The sequence below is a fragment of the Zonotrichia leucophrys genome, chromosome 4 (assembly GCF_028769735.1).
Source record: "Zonotrichia leucophrys gambelii isolate GWCS_2022_RI chromosome 4, RI_Zleu_2.0, whole genome shotgun sequence".
NCBI classification, from domain to species: domain Eukaryota; kingdom Metazoa; phylum Chordata; class Aves; order Passeriformes; family Passerellidae; genus Zonotrichia; species Zonotrichia leucophrys.
The window spans coordinates 52,261,676-52,285,582 of NC_088173.1; the positions used below are offsets into that span (position 1 = coordinate 52,261,676).

A 23,907-nucleotide genomic window follows, 5' to 3' on the forward strand; every position below is an offset into this window, starting at 1 on the left:
TCACAGGGAACCCCCGGTGAAGGAAGGAATGATGAGGAGGACTTCATTTTATTAAAGGTTAATTAATTATTTTATTATACCATATTACACTATGTTACATTACATCTAAACTGAATCTGCCAAGCACTCAACTCTGCACACACTGCACAAAATTTCATGACTGTCAGCCCACAGTCCTGACACACACACACACAGAGACACCTGGCCCTGATAGGCCAAGGAAGCAAAACCCCATCACTGTGGGTAAACAATCTCCATATTGCATTCTACTTTGGCACAAACACAGGCACAGCAAATTACAAGAATAATTTTGGGAAGAACTGTGCCTTGCTTTTCTGTGTGAAGAGAAATGTGAGTCTGCAGTGCTGCAGCTTTGGGGTTCCTCGGTGTGCCCCTAAGGGCAAGGTAACACAGGCCCTGCAGCCAGGGCTGCACCCTCACACCTGTGCTGGCATTGCTGCCCTGCTCTTGGGCCTTGATCTCACCTGGCCTTCAAGTTTGCAATAGAACCAGCACTTTGTAGGCCAGTTACTTTCAGTGTTATTTTGCTTTTAAGCAGTACAGGTGTTATTTGTTCATGGGTTTCACTAAATTTTCTCATTTCTCTACTGGAAATGACAGATTTTTTTTTCTGATCCTGGCAACTGCAATAACCACATAACCCTGAACTTGCTATTTAACCCACTGATGTTGATTTAGGTGAAACCATCAAACAGGTCTCATACAGTTTAAAAAAATACCATTTATAGCAGTGTGTTTGTGAATACTGTGAACAGTGAGGTGCAACAAGAAAGACTTCATCAGGAATTTTTATGCAGGACTCTGACTTAGCATTTTCTATCATATAATATTGGAATAATACAACTTTCTTGAGGAAGATTAATTGCTGAGTAGAATTTCAGAATGGACTAAAGCTGGAATAAAAGTCAACTAATATGCTTCTGACAATTTTCCCAAATATATTAAACCTAAGGAAATACCTGAGGGTATTTTATATTTAATATGTTAAGGTATTTAAGATATTTTAATATTCTAAGGGTGTTTCAGGAATAGGAGATACCCTTTTCTTGCAATGAATTACTTTAAAACAGAAAATAGTAATCATGTAGAAGGGCAAAGTATTAACAAATACTTGATTGCACTAAATAATCCTCTTTAAAATTTTTTATGATTGTCCTGACCTTTCCTTTTTGTCACTTAGCTGATCTGCATGTTATGAGTTCCCAGTTGAATTGGGTGTAGAAACAATGAAACCCAGCTCCCAAATCTTGCAGAATGACTAAAGCAAAAGCGGATGACAGCTGGGAGATAGCTGTGCAATAGTGTTCACTGTTCAGCAAATAATACCTGGCAAGCTATGGAGGCTTCTGGGGGAAACACTGGGAAGAGGGAGTATACATTTTTATCATCTTCCAAAAAAACCCAGGTTACACACATACTATGTTTGTAGTAAGTAAAGTCCTGTATAAATGTCAGCATTCTAAGAAAATTTCTTGTACCCTGATGCGCACACACACACGTGACCAAGAGCCTGCTTTTGTGGTAAATAGTAGCTTCCTTACAGGTTTTTATTCAGTAAATGTGGAATCTCTGAATTATGCCATATTGTCAACTTACAAAATATAAAAAAATCCCTTTTGGTCTCTTAATTCACCTGCTTTGGCAGCACACCCTGGCTGCAGAGGGCTGCATGCTCACTTCTCAGGCAGGAATCACAACTGGGTCTTATTTATTCACTTATTTCTCTTATTCACTCATTTATTCACTTATTTCTATCCTAGCCTCTTGCTTATGCTTTTTTCACAGCTGCAGGTTTTTCAGAGACTTCAGTGAAGTTCCTTGTCAAGTATGAGTGCAGTATGAAAATCACTGAACTGGTTAGACAGAGATATAATTTACCCAACATATTCAAGATCAAAGAGAGCGAATAACCTTTTTTGCTCCCAAAGTGGATTTAACATCAGAAAGAAGGAACATATGGTTTCATCTTTTGTTAAGTTATTACTTTTATTCTTTTTCCTTTGCCTTTCTTTTTTTTTTTTTTTTCTGATGTAAAATAAATAATCCATGCAGACAATGGAAAGTAACAGTGTGAGGACTGAAAACTCTAAATCAAGCAACAGGTATGGAAGCAGAGCTGTGTGGAGGTGAAGGGTACTCTCAGGACTTATTTACATGTATCTAGATAATTTACTTTTGTTTTAAGAGACTGCTTGAGTCCAATTACGGTCACTTTGCGTTGATGGAAGTGTCACACTTGATTTACGTGCACAGTGATTGTACAAAACCACAGCCAGGTGAGATATTGCCTGACAGTTCCCTTGGAGCTCCAGGAAAAGTTTGCTCCGTACCATTTACTTTGCTGTGATTTGGAAACCGATAGGAAGGTGCAGGTGGGACGAGTACGTGCTGTGGGCACTCTGTATGTCCTGTTCCTGATGCTGGTTGCTGGCTCTGACTTCCCCCTCCAGGACTAAACCAGAGGCTTGGCAGTGTGGGAGCAAGAAGAATGCGGGTGCCGTGTGAAAGCAGCACCTTAATGCAGCAAAACCCCTGAGCAGCTCCTCAGGATTTGGTGGTGTGGAGTGCAGTGCCAAGGGAATGAGCTGGAACAGGCAGAAGTTACCCACATTCTCCTCCACCACGTGTGGTAAGTGTGTTCTAATATTCTTTTCATGTATTGCATGCAGTGTTGTTTTCCTGGGAAGCTATGGGACTTGTTCATTGGGAATGGCAATCTTTTTCAACAGTTTCTCCTTCTCAGCAAGAGAAATGCTTGGAAAAAGTTGTCCTGTCCCACTGAAACCCTGAGAAATTTCCAGGCAGGTGAGATGTAGAGGCACTCACTGGGTTGTAAACTCTGATTCTGCTTTACTGAAACGTTATGATATTTCTGTTCAGTGTCTACACGTGCTCAAAATGCAGTTTTAGATCTATGAAAGATTCCATTCCTCTTCCCTCCAGCAGTACCTTAGTAGTCCCCAGGAGCAGGCTCTTCCTGCTGGCTTGGAAAGCCATTTTACCTACTGCAAACACCACCAGCCTTTGGAATAAACAGAGCTCCCAATGAGATCTGCAGGCCTTGGAGCAGGTACAGCCTGCTGCAGGGTGACACAGTCACTCACCCACTGGCACACAAGGTGCACAGATGCACACTCACCTGCAAAACCCTCCAAAACCTCCACTACTGCTCAAAAACAATCAGCACAGATGAGGAAAACTACAGGGTTTTTTCATGGCTTGGCAGAAATCACTGTAAGGACTCTCGGCATGCAATAATATTTTCCCCTTGGAGTTTGGAGAGTAAGAGTTAAGAGAGCTCAAATCCTGTATTATTCTGGGCAGCTGTAAAGGAAAGTATTTTGTATTGCTGGAATTGCTGGAGCGTGTACTTCAAATTGAAAGTGCTCACCAAACTGAAGTGGTCTAAATTGAAATTACCGTGGTTGTCACAAGCTTTAATACTTCCACTAGTTTAAACAAGGAGAGGGGAAATTAATGCTAAAAAAGACAAGTGTAACACATATACACTCAGTCTGCTATCTTTGCACTCTTTTAGCAGGGTGATTGTTGAACATTTTATACAAAGGGAATCAAGCCCTTGTTTCATTCCTGTAGTGTTCCAAATATTGCTCTGCAATGATCTCTTATCAAATGTCAGTGGAACAGCTTTTGAGTTGATGTGAATTGTCAGGGGTTCCCATGCTTTCTGGTTTTTGCTGCATTGGTGACTAAGTCATTAAAGCCTAAAGCTAAAGGGAACCTCTGTGTGTAGCCACAGAGACAACATTCAAAAATATTTATAGCCAAGAATAATGCAAAAAGAGGGAGAATAAATATACAAGTGGTGGCCTAAATGTTTTTTTTTTGCTTTGGTTTCTCCATTTCAGCAGCTAGTATGGCTGTTAGAGTCCTTTTACACTAAAAAGAAAGGAGAGAAAGAAGAGCAGGATATCTGGGGGGAAAATAAAAGAGAAAACAAAATTCTAGCTTTTGGGACAGTAATTATAAATCTGTCACTTTGAAAAATAAAAAGATGGAGTTAAATTAATTACTCTCATATTGATTCCACTTGGCCAGATTCATTAGGCAATGCTATCCCTGCATAAACCCCCAAATACCGCTCTGGGTACAACCTGGCAGAGAAATGCATCGGACTCATTTATATTTCATTGTTTAAGTGGTTTCCTCTGTAAATCTTTCTCAGATGATGTATATATTGAGGTGAATAGCGAAGCAGAAAACTTCAAAAAACCTTGACTGCAAACTTTCAGGGTTCCTGTTAGGGTAACCTCTCTTAATCAGAAAGAACTAACAGCTCTCTCCTAGCACAAGCTGATTGGATTTTTACAAATGGTGAGTAATTACCTAAATACCAACACTTATACAAATACTTGCCATTAACAAACTGCATTAATTAGTAAATGGTTGCACACAAGACTCTGCTAGTGACTTACCTGCACACAAGTCTTATTATTCACATAAACATCTATTATTTGAACTAAAATTGAACTCCTATGCCAGGATGTAGAACAGGAGAGGTGGCCATTAATTTCTTCCATGTCTCTAATACTTGACAGCAAAAGCATTAACTTACTATCTATTTATTATTATTACTGTTCCTTTACACTTGAGCTGGTTCAGAGAGATCATTGTGCTCCAAATGTGTAAATTATGGAGAGAATGGAGATGGCTCAATACAAGTAAAGCCATAGAAGCTCACAGAGTAGTGACCCAGGAAGAGTCTTGTGTGGTAATTGATAGCAAAACTAAACATTACACTTGTAATCATGCAGGGGCCATCAAAATTAATTGCATTTGAGTGCAAACTGTTGCAAAGCTTAATCTCTTCAGGGGAGGATTTGTGGAAGTGCAGTATCCTTCAGGGAACCATGCAAATCTGCATTGCAATGGCCTTTTTCCTGAGGTTTCCTCAGGGATCACAGAGAATTTATAGGGAGGCTGCATTTTTTTGTAGTCACACTGCCTTTACCAGCTGCACAAATTCTTCCTCGAATGACTACATTCCACAAGAGCTATTACAGAAAATGCTGAGATTCTTATTTTCATTGCCTTTAGTTGTTCTGCAGAGACAACTTGTCTCTAACAAATACCCAGAGAATGCAGGTTCCAGGAGTGAGAAGAGCCTGCATGTTCATCCTTTCCACTGAGGGTGTTTGGAAAACACTGTTAAATCTGCATGCACATTGTATGCAGCTGAAGGGGAACAGTGGTTGTGATTGCAAAAGAAGTGTTAAAAAGAGCCTTGACTTGTCGTGCCTGTGTTGTGTGGGATGGATACCCAAGGCCACACAGACCAGAGATTTAATTCCTGCTTTTATCTCTTCTTCTGTTGCTGCCTGGGAATTCATTACCTTTATCAACACAGAAAAATAAGCTCTTTTCTTTTAAAGCAACAGCACAGTAAAAGTAAGCAAATTGTGACCTCATTTGTTGGTAGCAGTGGTGAGATGAACTGCAGCTCTGACCTATTTCTCCAGGGTTACAATTATCTGCAGTAATGGTACCATTTTGCTTCTTAAATCCTGGATTATTGTAATTTGAGATTTAGAGAAGTTACTCTCTCTCTGCTTACAGACCTTGGTCCTTCAGGGACAAGCCAGCATGAGGGATGAATGAATACACATGAGGGAGCAAAGACAAGGCAGGGGATCAAGCCAGGAGGATTTGGTAATTTTCATTTTAATATTTTAGATATATATCATTTAAGAAGTTGTCTATGTAATCAATATGATTTTATTTCCACGCACATATAAAATATATGTTTATATATATATATACACATGAAAAAATGTACTTCCCTATCCATATGTGTCCCCACATGGAATGATCTAAACCAGGGTCACATGGTGAGGGGTCTGGGTTTTTTTCACTTGTCTGGCAAACTCCACTTTGCTGAGACATGATCAGCCTCTCTGTGCACCTTGGGAGTGATAAATATAAAAGACTTCAAGAAATCAAGTTCTTAGATATTCAGAACCAAACCCCTTGGTGATAGAAGTTGACACAGCTGCCTTTAAATCAATTTAATACTTGCTTAAATCAATGGAAGGAAAGTGAATTTCATTGTGTGAGGATCTGGTATTTATAATCCAATTTCATTTTTTATTTATTAGCAGTGTATACAACCTTGAAGAACAAGCTTTTTTTCCCCCCTGAGTTTTACATGTATCTGTATCACCAAAATGAGCAGAAAATATGTTCATATATTTTCCTCAAGTCAAATTTCCATGGTAAATTTTCAGCCTTCAGAATATACCATAGATTCAGTGGGTTCTTGGCCATGGCTGTGTTTGGTCAAAGTTGGACTCGATGGCCTTGAAGGTTTTTTCCAGCCCCAGTGATTCCACAATTCCATAGGTTTTGTTGTGTCACCACTCAGGGTACTGTGAACAGCATTTGCAGCAGCGTTGTGTTGGTACCAAACACAGAAATCTTGAGTCAGGTTCTCACCCAGCACAGGACCAGCTCTAAAACCTGAGATTTTAGCAAGAAAAACCCCAACAGACCAAACCAACCAAACCAACTCACGTCTCTCTATTTACCACTGCTTTGTACCACATCTTCAGCTTTGTCCCAGCCCATAAACACAAAACACATAACTCCAGGACTTTTCCACAGTTATGTGCCACGTGCTAGAAACTGAATTCCCTGTTGTCACCTGGAGCAGTGCACCAACCATTCAGGCCATGGATTTCACAGCAGTTTCACTTACTTTATTCAATCCTGCTGGTTTTCCTGCCTTCAGTTGAACAGGAAATCATTCCCTTTTTGGTCCCAGATGTACTCTGTAGAAGGTGATCACATAAAATGAATGGCTGCTCAGGGCTGACTTTTCCTGAGGGTATCATTGTGTTGGGTATTATCATCTGTGTCAGGGGGATGCCACAAGCACCACCCATGGAATATGTAGATTTTGAGGAGCTCTGCCATGCCTCAGGAGGCTGAAGTCAGGCAAGGATGAGTGAACTGCTCTTTGCGAGGGGCCTTGTGTGTTTGGATTCCTGTGAAAAGTCAGGAAGGTGTTTGGGGGGAATGGTGCTGGCTGAGGTTTTGAGGGAGACGTTCGTGGCTGACACACAGGCTCAGCCTCTGCCGGCCTCGGACAGGGATGCGGGGAGAGCACAAGAAAACAGGAAGTGCTGGGGCTGAGGCAGCTGACAAAGCTGAAAAATTGCTGCTGCTGTTTAAATTACTGTAACAAATTTTAAATCTTTCCCATCCGGGTAGCAAAGAAGGGATTGACATTGGCACTGATGGGAAGGAGATACTGCCGTGGTTTGCCCAAAAATGAGAGAACATTTTCTTTCCTCCTGACGGATGTGCATTGGAAACAGGCAAAAGGTGGGTGCCTCAAAGTCACAAGAGAGGCTTGCTGTAAAAATGAGAACACACATTACAATCTCTAGCACTAGCTCTAAGAGTAAATCAAACATTTTCCTCATTCCCTAAACGCAACAACTCAGCAGATGCATCGGAAAAGGCAGATAAATAATCAAGCCAGTGTTGGTTTACAGCTGTCCGGGGAATTTCAGGTACTCTTGGAATCCTGTGGCTCCTAAGATGGCAGTAATGTGCATTTCTTACATAGGACTTTCTTTAGAATTCTCTTCTTCTTTTTGTCTACATATAGTTTTGCTTTAGTTTTTTTTTTGTGATAGAAGGGTATGTACATTAAGATACCTTCCATTATATGATCAGGTTGTTATGGGTATTATCATAATTAATTACTTTAATTCCCCTTAAAATATGTAACTAGTTTCAAGGTCAAGAAAATTAATAAATGGCCAATAACTAACATTTACCCAGTATATATTGAAATAAAATTCCTGAGAAGATCAAAAGTTGGTTATTAAGATTTAACAATGGTTAAGAATCACTAGCCATGCAGTAATCTAAAATATACAGACAAAAATATGTGTCTTTTAGTCTAGCTGTAATATAAGTACTAGTTGCCTTTTACATGACTCAGTCTTTAAATTAAAGTTTCCAGACTTTACATCAAATCCTGGATTATGAACAGTATCCCATAGATATTTTTCAGCTGTTTATCTCTACTTTGCTACAATTGTAGTAACAGAAATTTGTTGCTAAGAAAAACATAAATACATTTGGTACAATGTAGCTTGTTTGGGTTTTATATTGTTATTAAAACTTAGAGATTTGTTGTGACATCGCTGCATCTTAAAACAAAAACAGATGAACTTTATAGAGTAGTAAACAGTTGATCAATTTTGAGTCAGATTTGAAAGTAAGAAATTTTGGCCAAAATAGGAGAAGGTTTTAAACGCTGATTAAAACCAAATATGTTTACCATCTGTGTCCAGCTCTGCCCTCTCCTCTCTTTTTCCATGCTACCTCAAATGTTAGTCTAGGAAGAACTGGAAATAAAATTTCTCTTCACCATCTGTTATGTGATATTTGGAAGAAGTCCTTATTTGACTAGTAATGAGATAATTAGGACCAGTTGGGCTATAAATCATTACCCTCAAATTTACAAATCTGGTACATTTTTAAAGGTAAAACAGATAATGCCCTATGTGGAAAGGGCCACATACCCCAAGAAACAGAGGCTGTTCCAAGCATTCAAATACCAAACATGGAGGAGCATTTCAAGGGAATATACATAGGGGGAAAAATGCTGAGGAGTACAAGGTAAGAGGAGCTCAACAGGAGCACAGAAAGGGTTAATGACCCAGGGATTATCTGTTCCAAAACTACATGGAAGACACAACTAGGAAGAAAAGGCTTCTCCTAACACAAACATCCAGTGAGGAAATAGCATACAGCAACATGGGATTATCCCCCAAAAGATGAAATTGGAAAGGATTTCCCATCCTAATTACATCAACTTTATAAGGATCAAGTTTAGACAAAATATCCCAAAGCTGACTTGACAACTTCACAGAGGAAGGAGAAAATCCAAAACAGACCCAGATGTTGCATGCTACGGGCGACTTGATATGAATGAGTCACAGACATTATGTAAGCAAGGACAGGGAAGGAGCAGGGGAAGGTCACCCAGGAGCTCCCTGTTGTGCTGGGCACTGGGAAAACACAGAGCACGAGAGGAGCCCAAGCCCTGAGCCCAAGCTGGAGAAGTGCAGAATGCTGGGTCCAAGGGGGTGTGCCTGGGAAGGGGTTTTGCCATGCACTGGGAAGGCAGTGAGAGAGGAAGAGAAGTCTGGGACCATCACAGTGCTCTGCTGAGGAAGGGCTGTGGGAATGGCCGAGCAAGGCAGAAGGCAATAGCTGGTCACTCAGGGCTGGGAAGGGACAGTGTGCTCATGGGCTTCCCCTGGGGATGTGTTGTGGTGAGGAAGGGAAGTACTGCTGGGTCCTACCTGGTGGCAATGTTGTGTTAATCCAGGGCTGGTTTTAGGGGTTTGTGGTACTGTGGTACATCAGAAGGTGATGCCTAGGCAGATGAGGAGGTATGTTCTCTTTTTTGGGGCAGAAATATAGGAGGTAGATCTTGCTGACTGCAGCAGATTGTGCTTTCAATAAACGGGAACAGCCTTTGGGTAAGAAAGCTGTGAATAATTTCTGTGTCTGTTTCTGCATGCTGTGTCAGTTGCTCATAGGAGATCATTAACATGCCTCAACACTGTCACATCTGAAGGTTTTACTGTGAAGGTCCCCTCCAAATCCCCACTTCCCACGTTAGCATTATATTGCAAAGGTTTCATATTGCTAAAATTTCATGCCTCCTTGATGTTTCTCACAGGCAGCTCCTCCAAGCACTGCCTCTTCCTTGTCCTCACAGCAGCCAGCTGACTCCAGGTCCCCTCAACCAACCAACCCACTCTTTTATAGCACTCTTCTTGTTATTGGCCTGTTAAAGTCAGGCCTGCTCCTAATCTTTAATAATAGGTTCAGCTGCAACTCCTGAAGGGGTAAGATTACTTTCTATACTACCTTTATTTACTTATATTCTATCCCCCTACACACACACACCTAGGGCACAGAAATTTCTCTGTGTAGGAGCGCAGCAGGCACCCTGGCCATAGGAGGTGAGTGTGTACGTTCTGTTACTGTACATGAGAGACATTCTGTACCCCATAGGAGTGGAAATGGAAGGGGGTTTTTCTCCAGACATCCAAAGGGAACGTTCTGCCTCAGCCGTGGCTCTCCTCTTTCCATCCTTCCTATGGATTTTATTTGCTTGCCTATTGGAGAAAAGGAATAGGTAAGAAAAGCCTGATTGAGGCAAGATTAATACAGTTCCACTGAGAATAAGGGAAAGATTTATTCTCCCCCTCCCTTCTACACATCTTGCTGTGGACTCTGCCTCGCCTAACATATGTACCTTTGTTCATTTACTTCCTGCTGGTCACCTGGGAGAAGCCTTTCTCCTGGAATTTATTGCCTTGGCTGCCTTGTTTCTGTCCATGCTCATAGTAAGATGTAGTGAATGCTCATGTATTTGTCTTATTCTCAGATGTGACTGAAAGGGATTTATCTATGCTGAAAAACATGTACTTTTGGCTTGGTGCAGCCAGGAGTTACCGTAAAGAAAACGTTAGAGAAACTGGAGCCTCTGAGCTGGCAAGAAATGTAAAGCTTTGAAAGAGTGGGCCCCAGAGGAGCAGCTGAAATAAAGCATCAGGTTCTGTAGGAATGAGCAGCCTTGGGGTGCTGCTCTGTGCTTTTCTTGCTCTGAGCCCGCTCTCACCTCGGGCTGACAGCATTAGCAAGTGCTGGAGGAAGTGCGTGCTTCCTTTAAATACCTGCTTGATGAAAGGCTGGAGAGGAGACCAGGGGAACGTGGCAGCACAATTTAATTGATGTGTAATTGACTCGGGCAAGGGGAAGGAGGCTGGGTCATGCCCTGTGTGCTGTGTGTTCTTGCTAAACTTGTCCTTGAGACTGGCAGACAGAAAGTCCTTTACAGCTCTTTCTGAAAAGAACAGAATTGAAGGTCACCCTGTGGCACCACTGTAATATTTTACCCAGAAAAGAAGCATCTTTACCCAACTGTCAGACTCTCAAACCTATCATTGGCATTAATGAGCTTCAAACAGGCTCTGGGCCTTTTTTCCCAACAGCTGCATTTACTGAAATTGTCTATACTTTTCTATATTCAAAATGTCATTTTCATTTTTACTTTTCAGTAGAGGAAGGCAGCTGTCCTTTGCTTCTTCATGTACAACCTGCCCTTGACATTTTACCACTTCACATCTTGCCAAACACAAAACTCCTGAAACAAAGTGCTTTTGGGGTGGTGTGAGTGATGCTCCTGCTCCCCAAGCTGCTCCAAAGCTGCCACGGACAGCATGGGGACCAAAGGTACATTTGAAAAGCTCTCAGTGTTTCAGCTCTGCTTGCCAAAGGAGTCTTTCCACACCTTTTGCTTCCCTTTCTTTAAAGTGCAAGTTTTCACTTAGAGTCACTGCTGTCACCTTTTCCTTCTTCTCTTAGCCCATGCCTGGGAATGAAGGGAATGCTGTTGAACAGTGCAAGGAAATGAAAACAGCAATATTTATTTTGCTGTACTGTGGCTTTCATTTCCTTCAAAGCCACTGCTTTTTTTTTGCAATTCTCTTTTTTTAGCCCAGACTTGTGGTTTTGGGGGCATCTACTCAAAGTGTTTTTATTAAGTTCTCAATTGTCACTTCCTTCAGTTTAATTCTATTTTCTCTCACACCTCATGTTCTTTAAAATTGGTTTTGGCTTGTGGAACTGTCTCTTAAACACCAACTAAAATATACTGTTATTTAGTGCTGGAAATGGCTTCTTGTGTTTGGGGACTCCTCTGTAATTTGTAGAAATCCTGAGGCTGTTTCAGCAGTAGAGACCTGAGGCTGCCATCAAACTACAAGTTTGTTCCTCCCCTTAGTGCTCAAGGATGTTCTTGTTGAAGAAACTGAGGGGCAATTCCTCTTTGTGCTTCAATTTGTAGAGCTTTGTTCAAAACAGTGAGTGTCCAGTTTGTTGTCATCCTGATTACCCACATTTTTTATATTTACTGATATTACTTCCCTTTTACCCATTTGCTTCTGGCTCCAAGCAGTGATTTAACATTTAATTTATAAAGAAGAAAACCAACCAAACCAACCCCCAAACACCACCAGATGCCAGTGCTGGTAGCTCAGATGGATACAGGCTAAACAATATAAAATTCTTTGTGTTATTAATTCTCCACTGCAATAGACTTAAATTACATCTTTCCTTTTGTTAAGCAGCTCCTTGAAGTTTCTCTTGCCATCTTGACTCCTGCTAAGTTATTTTTGCCGTCTCTTTCCTGTTTTTACTTTTCTGTGTCAGTTTAAGGGTCCCCTTACCAGTGTACCCTTGGCTCACCACAGCATGAGAGCTATCCAAGATGCCCTTAACCTTTTTATGCAGCCAGTGGGGCACTTCTGGATTTCCTCTTTTCCTATTTCTGCGATTTCTTTTAGGATCCTGAAACCAAGCCAGGCGAGCAAATTGGGCTTGTGCATCTCTTCACTGCCTTTAGAACTCCCATTAGTCAGTTGATATGTGCACTGAACTAATTTTCTACCACTTATTTGTTTCCCTGTGTGAGCACACTGATCACATTTAATGCCTTTTTGGGGAAGGGAAATGAGATGGTAATTTGGGAGTTATTTCTGAACGATGATGTTCATTTTAAATAAGAAAACTCTGTTGCTGCAAGGCACTAACAATTGTTTAAACCTCAGAAATAGTCAGTAGTATTTGAAAATTATTTCCACTGATCCATCTCCAAATGAAGAAGTTCCATTTCTCCTCTCAATCTGAGATCAATGCAGAGAGTTTATCTTAATCTCTTTATCTGAGCCGTCTGTCCTCCCAGACTAATAGTTGCAATCAGGCAGTGGGCAGGCCACAGATAGCAGCCCTGGGGTGTTGTGGTGACTGTGAGTTAGCAATTTTATTGCAAGACAGGTCATCCAGAGACATTTTAACCTCAGCAATTATTTTTCACAATGCCAATGACATCATGAAAGGAGGCAGAAGTGAATTCCTTTGGACAATTATAAGCAGAGATTGCTCTTGCCCCTGATATTTATGGGGTGCCAACCATCAGGAGAGGTTATGTGGGTCTCCAGAGCAACCCTGCCAAAACCTCGGAGAAGTTCCAAAATGGCAATAATTCCTGATTTCAGTGTGTATGGCTAATTGTTTTTCCTGAAAGAAAAGCTCATGTTTGGCAGGATCCTTTGTAACAAGAAGATAGCAAAGGTTGTAAATCCTTGGACAGCTATTATTGCACAATCAGACGTGGTAAGTCATACCTATCTCCCCTGGAAACACAGTAATGTGCTGCTAAAGCCAGGGAAAAAATGGGATTTGGGGCCTTTATGAGCCATACAGAGAATCCTTGGGCTGTTTTTAAGAAATAGAGCAGTATGATATTGATCACTGTATGTATGTGCAATATGTGTGCAGTGGAGTGGTCTGCCAGTTTGCTAATGCAAAATACACTACATAGAATGCATTTTTAAAACACAATAGGGACAGAAACACAACTGTTTCCCACAGAAACAAATTATTTCTGTCACTGTATGCAAATGAGCACAGGTAAGAGGAAAAATGTTGATAAATCAAATATCTGGTGTACTCTACTCAACCAGTGTTCCAACCCAAACTTTCCCTTCTCTCATGGACAGGGAGGGAGTCTCCTCTTTTGGATAAAATCCCAGTTAAATCTTGGCTGTCTCTAGTTGGGTGTCTGAGCATCTAGTTTCCTTATCACTTGGAAACAACTATTGAGAAATGGGCTTCACTTTGTCTTACTCAGATGATGGTTAAATGGGACTTGTGGTGCCAGAACTTATCACTGTAGATATAGTATTTTTTTCTATTTTAAGCAAGCATAGAGAAGGGCTGATGAGATGTCCCCCAAATAACAATTATAACCTGATTTAGACATGTAATTTTAAGTAATGGGTAGAAGTTGGCTTTACCATATTTTAAAAAGAGAAAGTCCAATCTGAAAAGCTGCCAGGGGGATGGAACAGCCTGATCTGAACAGCTCTGAGCAGCCATTCAAGGATGACAGGGAAAAGAAAAACCTGTCTTGTGATCAGAGCCTGAAACCAAGGACTGAGAGAGGATGCAGCTGCACTCTGAACACACAAATGGTATTAACAGCATTTGGGGACAAGCTAATGGAAATTAAAGGATAACAGTGGAGCTGAACAAATGGCTCCAAGCTGAAAATGGGTATGTGTGGGCTGGCTACCAAGCAAAGTTTTCTAACTGATAATGTTGTATTGGCTTGGAGTAGAATTTTAATCTGATTAGCAGAGCAAGGCAAGAGAGGAAGCTGCCCATAGTATAGATGGGTGATATGGCCCAGAAACATCCTTCTGGTCCTATGTGTTCAATTCCTGTATGCCTACAAAAAAGACAAGGCCTGTGAGCAGGCTGACCTGCAAAGGAATCAAGTGAAAAAATGGGAAAGAAAACAAAGTAGCTCGTAAATTCCTTGCTGAGATTTTCTGTTGCCTCAAATGTTGTCATTCACATTGCAGTTCCATAGATTGAACCCTTTCTGTTCCTATCAATCTGTTTTAAAAGAAGTGAGCTTGCAAATGCTCAGTTAGGCACATGCATCTGTAAACTAATTAAATATGGGACAGCGAGCAAAGACATCTTCACTGGTCCAGGATCTCCTGTGGAGCCCTTTCATTCCCTATTCCTGTTTTCCTGGGTGACCTGTTCAGTTTTCATGGTACCCAGGCAGTTGTTACTCCATTCACTTAGCTTAGTGTAACCTCAGTTTTCAACTTGAGAAAGATTTCAGCTGACAGGCATTATTCATAATGCTCATAACTTCAACTGTGGCGTTTGCTTATAAATAATTTGTATAAAAGCATATGCTTTCCTTTTATAGCAACACAGGAGATCATCCCATTACCAGTAGTTCAGTTATTAAACATATTCATCCACCTTAAAAAAAAAAAAAGAGTCTGACAGGCAAAGCAAATGTGCCCTACTGAGGAAAAATGTTTGGGACTGATGTTCAAAGTCCCTGCTTGTTAAGAAAGACACACTATGAGAAAGTGTCTCAACCACATGTCTTTTTCACACCAGAAACTTGTAATGTTTCTAGGGGCTCCCCAAAATTGGCATAATTAAGAAAACCCCGGTGCGTTACTTGTACTTGATGATTTTAATATTTTTAACTTCTTTTTTTTTTCTTCAAAAAAGTCTTTACTGCAGGTAGAGCAAAGGACTGCGTAGAACTGCTTCACTTTAATAATTTAGAAAATAGCTTTTCCTCATATCAGAGGCTTCAAGGTCAAGTGGATGTCTTATTTTTCAGCTGAGATTGGGAAGGTGATGAGAGAAACAATACAACCAGAACCCCGTCTCCACAATCTGAAGTAAAGAAGAAATCTTACATCATGGATAAACTCATTTTTCTGCTGATGATGGATGAAGGGTGAGTTTATGCATGAGCTATTGCTGTTTATAGTTCCAGGGATGCTGAATTACAAATGCAGATGAGGGCTGTATTTTAGCACTTGGGAAACAACTTTCTGAACCCTTTGGCAGGGCTGTTGAAATAAACACAAAGCTTTTATCTCTCTGAATCTCTCAGGGCATATTAATCCTTCACTTAGAGGTTTGTCAGATGAAAAGCTGTTTGAAGGGTTTGATATTTTTTTGATTGTGTCTGGATTGTATTGGTGCTGTGTACAGATCACATAAAGGCAGAGTCAGGAGTCCCAGAGAGGAGACCAGGGCTGGAGGGACCGGTGATTTGACAGCCCCACGTTCCTTATGCTCTTAGGCTCGTTGGATCCTACAAATCCTTACTTACCAAGCAATCTTCTCCCATGTAAGTAGCTTTGAGCACTCAGGAAATACAGGAATCTTTATCTGAGCATCAGAGCCACGTTTGCTATGCAGCAAAATAGGTCACAGTCGTTTTTCTGTAAGGCTTTCACTAGACAGACCCACACCAAAGGTGAGCTAGTTTGTGGGGTTGGAGGGAAAGCCTGCTTTTCTATGCCAAGTCCTTTGCCAGCCATTCTTAAAGCTGATCCTAGCCAGTTATTCTACAAAGAAAGGACACTCATTTTTTCAGCAAAGTGGGAGAATAGCAGCCTAATTTAATGCAATCCCTGCAATGTCTCTTTTGAAGCTCAGACAGGATTCAGAGATGTTCAGCCTGTTCCAGTTCTGAATGTCTTACTGAGTTTTGAAAAACTATTACTCAAATTTTCCATTGATTTTAACTTGGTTTTTTCCCCCCATTTTTCTATAAAATTTGTCAAAATCAAGGCAATATCTTTGAAAGTGTTTTCAGAAAGAAAAATCAATTGTTGTTTTCTACCTAGTTCTGCAATCAAGCACACAGAAATACCGGCTCCTATCTACCTAGTTAAGGTGTCCAGGGCATCTACACTGGAGCTCGGACACTTGCATGTACATACCTAGCAAAAACCAACAGCAAGGCTGGGACTAAGCCTTGTGTCCTTGGGGGTGTGTGGCACCACCTTGACATCTTCAGTGTCATGCTTTTGATAAGCTACAGGAACGTCCAGTTTGGTGGGTGATTGGTGGACGATTTGTGATCGTGGAAGTCTCTCTCCTCTTGGTATTTCTTTTTTTCCCCAGGGAGGACATACAACTGTAGGACAAGTACAGAGGGCTGAAGGACAATTATGTCAACAAGGAAGCAATGCAGGAACAGAAACCTGAGTCAATATTCAGTCAGACCCTTTAATTGTGCAGCTCATTTTGTACCAATGGAAGTAAATCCTTAATTCTGAATCAACTTGTGCCTAGGGGAAAGGAGTGCAAGAGCCTTTGGTATCCCCATAGACAGCCCCTGATGGGAATCATGATACAGTGAAGAGAGGTAAAACCTTAACCAGTCTGGAATTCAGGAGCAGTGGAAGCACCCGAGGAGAAGAGAATATGGACCTCAGGAGAAAAAATTATTTTAGAGACATGTATAGATATATATAGAGGGAGATTTGACCCGTGTTTTTATCAGGTGAGAGATCCAATATAAAAGGAAGTCACTGTGGTAAAGAATGTAAGGTTGTCATCAGGCCACAGAAAATCTCTTCACAAATTCTTTATTTCCAGGTTGGAGTTCAGGAACAGAGGAACGCAAGATCAAACCAGCTCACATGCTGCAACACTTAAAGTACCCTATTTTAAAAATAGAAATCAGATCTGATCTCTCTTAGGAAGTAAAAAAAAGTATTGTGCAGAAAATTACAAGAAGTTCTGGATCAGATTATGTGGTCAGCAGCCTAAGTGGCTTAAAATGATCAAAACTCCAGTAAAAAAAAAAAAATCTCTCAGAAGACTGTTCAGATTGCTCTGGGTATTTTTGTTTGAGTGGTCACAGCGTGAGCAACACCCAGCCCAGAGCAGCTGAGATGGAGGAGCAGGGCAGCACCCATGGGCTGGAACGCCACTGTCACTGGAGAGTGAATTACAGCCTGTCAGTCAGTGAAAGGTGACACCAAACTACAGACACCGTGCCACAGGAAAAGACTCCAAGGGGCTCCTGGCCTGGAACCCACCTTGGGGGGAGCTGTGTCTGTGTCTGGGATGCACACGGCATCTCCTCACTGGCCTGAAGGGCTGCTTCTCGGGGCTGAGCATCTCCCGGGAGTCACGGAAAGCAGAGCAGGGCAAGAGGCAGCAGCCAACAAACAGCACGTTACTCTGCATCTCAGAAATCTCCACCAAGGCCATTTATTCTCCTCTGAGAATGAATAACTAATGAGAAGCCTGCTCTTGCCAGTTATTGTAGCACTGCACAGAGCGGGTTGGATGTGGAGCTGCTATTAATAGCACTGAACGAGCTGCTAATTGGGCAGTTATGTAATGGCTTTGTTATGAAACCTAGTTTGGGTTTGACACCTTGTTTCCTAAAAACAACAGTAAAACCCCCAAACAAACCCAGGGTTAGCAGTGCGTGACATGAAATAAAGGCTGAATAATTACCAATGTTTCAAAACTCAAATAGAATTAAAAAGGGGGGAAAAATCAATTTGTTTCTCTGGATTGCAGCAGAAGTGAGCTGGAAGAGAATCATACCACAGATCTGCTGTTCAAAGGGATACTTCAAAGTAACTTTCTCTAATACCTGCCCTGCAAATGCTGACAAAAATCCTCCAAGCGACCTGTTTCTTCAACTTGTAAAGTCTCAGAAAGTATTTCTGTAATTTAAAAAAGTTGTGCTTTGAATGAGCACAGACAGAACATATTTGAAGGAGAAAGAAGGACCAGAAAATGCCTGTGTTGGCACTCTCTGGTACAAATCGTGCACAAGGATGAGGCACGAATCTCTGCTCTTGTAAGTGACAGTAGATAACCTGTAGAGTTTGACATTTTTAAAGTAACTTATTAAAAAAAAAAGGGAGAGAAACAGGTGGGGATGCCATTTTGTTCCCTGCTCTAGAGAAGATTGCAGTGCATTAGGAGGGAAGCTTTTATCCAGGGTGGCCCTCTGGAGTGGCTCTGTCCCTGGTTCCTCTGAAGGCTGCACATCACTGATGCAATTCCCAGCCTTGGGAGCTGCTCCTGCTGGGGACACCCAGCTCCTGTCCCCTGCTTGTCAGGTGCTTCTCTGCATGCACCAAACACAGCAGCATTCAGAGCCTGCTAGAAGGGTCCCTACAGATGTTCGTAGTTGTATGTACAGTGTTGTAACATTCATAGAAATGAAAATTCCTGTGAAGTGAAAATCAACACTGTGCCAGCGGTTGTTGTTTGATCAGTGTTACCCATAATCTTTTGGTGCTGGGGGAGATCAAGGCTGTCACTCCAGAAGGAGCACAAAGCCATCCAAAGAACACTTCATCTGTCTGTTTACAAACATACATCCTCGCCTTTGTGCAGAGAAGCACGTGGAGTTTGCCTCCAGCTGAGTCACTTTACATTTCAGGAAACTGGGCACAGATACTACACTCAGCTCTGCAGAGTTATTTCCCACTGTCCAGATGATAATAAACCCCCTGGGTTATCCAGCATGGTAGATGAGGAAGCTTTTATTCCAATAAAAAACCTCCACTTATTTCCTTCATTACTGAAGTGCCCAGAGGAGGCAGCCAAAGGGCTCACAGAGACTGGATGCACAATGTCCCAGCAGCACAGTAATTGCAGCCAGCATGCCTAAAAAGCTGTGATAATTTAGGGTTCAGCAAGTGTTGAAGGGAACAAGACTGGAAATTGGGTGGTCCAGATGGCTCCCACATGTATCCAGTTAATTATCAAGATCTAGAATCTCTTGTCCATTTTATGTGTGTGTGTGTATATATATATCAGTGTGCAGAAATACATATAGACACTATTTACTTCATTAGGATATTTTGGAATTACCATGTGGCAAATAATAGAAGGATCTTCTCCTAAAATAACATCAGCAAGCTTCCCTGCTCCTGCACATGAGCTGAAAGGAGTTTCCTCCTCAGTGCATGTTTTCAGTGGTAGTACAGCTTGTTTGTGTTGTTGCTGCTCTCCTGTAACCTCAGGTGTGGGAGCAGGAGGAGGCACCCAGCAGCTCCCAGGAGTGGTAACTGTTCCATATTTCTGCTGTGGTGGTGCTGAAGGGATCCCATGGAATCCAAACTTCATAGAATACAAACTTTTGACAGAGTTCAAACTTAATCCACAGTCCTACGATTGCTTAATTCTCAGTTTTTCTGAATTTATACTGGTATAAAAGTGTGCCTTTGCAATACTTCAAAACTTCTAAAACACTTTAAACCCCATAGAAATCTTTAACTGTTGTTTACATTTTAAAAACCTTAAAATACTTTGAAATGTCCTTTAAATTATATTTCAATATGGGAATAATATTTTCCTGTGTCTGATATAGTTTTTTCCCTCTGTGATAGTGTTTTTTGCACCCTTTGCATTGCCTGCCTGCAGTGATGGTACATCTACTGCAATTCCCTGTGTATCCTGCTGATCCTTGTTTTTCCCAAGATAAGGCAACCCAAGCCTTCTTGTTGGTGAGTGCATGTAACTAATGTGTGTCTGTTGCCTATTAATACCTGTTGCCATTTCCTGCTGGATTGATATTTCAGTTTGTATCCCAATCACACTTTAACTGATCTCTGGCAAATGGTTCTCTAATGGAGAAACAGAGAAGCTACTTCTCTACAGGGATATTATCTAGGAAATACCATATTTTTGTTTCCTCTGGATTCTACCAAGTTTGTTTTTTTTTCTTTTTAATAAATGGAAAGACCTCTCTGCAGTTCAGAATCAATAAAAATTTCTAGGTAGAAATCAGTACGGGAAAGAGGTTTCTGTCAGCTGGAGAAGATGGTGTTTATTTCACTCACCTGACCCAAATGTAAACCAGAAGCAAAGACTTTGCATGTTCATGTGTGTCTGGAGAGGATGTAGGCAGAGAACTGATGGAACTGAGAATGGTAGAGCTCATTACAGCAGCCCTTGGCACCATGAAAGCAGGGGGAACAAGAGACAGGACAACAAGAAACGGCTTCAAGTTGCACCAGAAGAGGTTTAGGTTAAATATTAGGAAATTTTTTTTCGTGGAAAAGGTTGTCCATCCCTGGCACAGGTTACCCAGGGAAGTGTTGGAGTCACTATCCCTGTAGAAATTGAAAAGACAGGTAGGTGTGGTGATTAGGGACATGGTTTGGAAGTTGTGCATATCTTTATTATTATGTCTGTTTTACTCTTGCCATGAGCACTCCCTGCTGTCTGGGTCATGAAACCAGCTGCTGCATTTCTCTTCTACTTAGGTTTAAAACCTCCACAGTCTCACAATTGTGTTTTTTTTTTAAACTCAGCTTCTTTCCAGTCAACAGTGTCTCATATGCACTGGTTTCTTTAAGATCTTCCTCTTCTGACCAAGTCTTTTGTCTTCAGACCAAACTTTTGTCATTAAAATATTTCCCTTTTCTCACCTCCCTGACCACTGTTCCCCTATCTAAAATCTCAACACTGACTTATTTCCCCGTAAAATTCCAGCCTACCTCTTTATCAGTTCTGGTTAACTCTGCTCCCTCCTCTTGGAAAGCCTTTTCATCTCCAGTGCTGGCAATGCCTGTGGATGGGAAGCAGGGGGTGTTGATATTCATTTCCTTCTTCAGCTTCCTTCATTGAAAGGATGCTCCAAATAGATCAAATTACAGTCACCTCTCACATTTTTCTTTTAGGAAATGCCTGGAAGTGTTTACAAAGCACTCACCAAAAGCATCCAGAAGGAAGGCCGGGCACAATTTCAGTGCTGGCATGCCAATGTGGGCTCCTGTGTTTCCTGCTTCCCTTGCAGCCCTGGCAGCCCCTATGGAGTTTGTCAGCCAAGATCTCACTCAGTTCCTCACCTTGATGGTATTGGGGTTGTCACAGCCAGCTTTTCCACATGCAGATCTTTCTCTTGGGTTTACATGGCAAGGTAATATTAAAATGAGTCCTGCCAGGCCAGAGAAATGCACATATTTCCCAGAGTCTCTCACCACTGAACCAGAAGTAACAAAGCCCTGGGAACTTTGGAAAGGGAACCATTTATGCTTTCTGAGTCAGCCACTCACACAGGGTTCAAGACTGGTGCTCAAACTTCCAGAAATCATAGAATCATGGAATCATAGGATGGTTTGGGTTGGAGGGGATCTCAGAGCTCATCTCATTCCAAACTCCTGCCGTGGGCAGGGACACCTTCCATTGACCACATTGATCCAAGCCCCAGGAAACAGCTTTGATTCACAGCTTGAAATTTTTTTTTTTAGTAATGTTTATATTTCAAATCCATGTCATGAAAGCCAGTGGCAAAAGGTCTTATTCATGGAGTGTTACTGACTCTAATTGCTTGTAAAAAGAACTGTGTAAACAATGGAATATTTTGTTTGCTAAGAATTCATTAAAAATTACTCAACTCAAAATAACCAGGACAAGTGCATTAAAAAGAAATCACTCTCTTCAAAAGCATTATTTTAAAGGAGTATTCTTAATTAAGCATACCTCAAATTAAAAAAGAGAGAAGAAAAATGTATTCTTCAAAATTCTGAGATGAAACTTGAATCCTATCAGAGCATTTCTTGTTTCTTTCAGTGCAAACAAATGAAAACATCTGTTTTGCTCAGGCCTGTATTTTTGTCCTTGCCCCACCCAGGATAAAAAATAAGGCATTAATTTTTCATTTCTTTCTCCCTCTGGTGCTTCCAGAGGCTGGAGTTAAGTGGCCAGCAGTGCCTCCCAGCCTGTCAGGAGTGCTGCTTTTTTAGGCCAGAGAGAACCTTTGGCCTCCTGCAAAGCAAGAGCGTGACATATTGAAGGGAAGGGAGACGACCCATCCTCTGATCAGCATCGAACTCCAATTTATTGATTCACCAGGCACCTTTTATAACAATGTTAATTAAGCTCATACATATTGCAAAACCCTAGCTCATCATAGGTCACAGATTAAACATTAACCCCTCCTTTTATTTTCAATACCTGTGGTTTGTTATTGAAACCAAGATTTGTGTTCTCACCCTGATTTGAAAGATTCTCGAGGCCTCCATGTTTGTCACTTTGCTTTCCCATACTTTATCCAAGGACAAGGTTCCAGTTCCAGCTGTTGCAGTGAACTGCAAACCCATGCATTTTCTGTGTGGTTTCTCCCAGTTCATCCTCTTTTTTTACCCTGTTCCTGGTTTTCACAGACATTTTTGGTTTTTTCATTGCTTTACTGCAATGATGTAGCTCTGACTGCTCCAGTGCTGTCCATTAGTTTCCCCAAGTGCTTTGCCCCAGGAATACGTGCAGCCCTGGGGAGGACCAAGATTTCTGTTAAAGACCATCTGCTCATAAAGTGAGTATTTATCTAAACCCCAGATTCCTCAGGTGTTCTGGGCCTTTCCTGCCCAGGCCTCTACTGTCAGTGGCTGTGGCACTTGGTCACTAATTAAAAATACATCATTCCTAAAAGCCCTCAAAGTGAGCAGTACACACTGACCTCTTGGAAGCTCACTTGACTCCTGCAAAACATAAGAAAATGGAAAATCTGTATTTGCAAGGTCAGAAATAAAACAAAAACCTCACTTCAGCTGTCTAAAGCCATACAAAGCAAAGACCTCACTGAATAGCAAACTCTTAAAATTAATACTATTTCCTTTGCCACAATAAATGTTTCAGTACAAAGTTGAATATATAATTCATTCCACTTATCTGTAACATTCTGTTAAACTTCAGGAATTTTAAGTGAACGACTTTAGTTTCTTACAGGCTTGAGCTGCTCTCTTGAAAACCTTTTGGAGAAGAAAAATGTGCCCTGGGATGGCTTTGAAGCATTTTTTGGGTTCATTGTTGAGATCTGACGTTCTCCAACGCAGATAAATTGTTTCTGTGGCCTTAATGGAAATCTGAAACCCTACCCAGCATTTAGAATTTCTCCTCATGGACCGGATCCTTGGCTGCCATCCTGCCTGCTTTGGTCTGCTCGGGAGGAATTTGGGGAATGTACCAAATGTTTAAACTGCAGCTACAAATTCAGGTTTTCTTCAGCTCAAGAGGGAACTACAATTAAGACATGATCGTTGTAAGGAGAAAAAGCCATCTCAGCTGAAGTGTTTCGAAGCTACTCATCAGTTCCCTAGTGTTTCTCTTGCAGAAATTCATCTAGTCCTGTGATATCAATCTTGTAAACAAATACTTTCTTTACTTACCTCCTGTGATAAAATTCATGCTTTATATTCCTCTAGGAACTCCTTGGCCCATTCTTGTCTTCTTTCAGACTGGGAAATGTGAAAAAAAAAAGTTAAAAAAAAAAATCTCAGTTTGGATCACTCATCCTTGTAATGACTTTTAAAAAACCACAAAAACATCAACAAGAAAGTGAATTGAAACAGAATTTAATATTTTCTTCTAAATATTCTTAAAATTAAGTAACAACTGTATGGCACAGCAAGAGCAGATACCTGGTCCAAATGCTTGTTCTCAGAATAT

General features: G+C 41.2%; 1 long non-coding RNA gene across 1 annotated transcript; it reads left to right on the plus strand.

The window, feature by feature from the left end:
* The first annotated feature begins 5,301 nt into the window (after nucleotides 1-5,301).
* LOC135447021 (uncharacterized) lies at nucleotides 5,302-18,129 on the plus strand. Its single transcript, XR_010439978.1, has 4 exons — nucleotides 5,302-5,430; nucleotides 5,599-5,691; nucleotides 15,299-15,418; nucleotides 16,600-18,129. It is a non-coding gene; the product is annotated as an uncharacterized LOC135447021 (long non-coding RNA).
* Nucleotides 18,130-23,907: the final 5,778 nt, after the last annotated feature.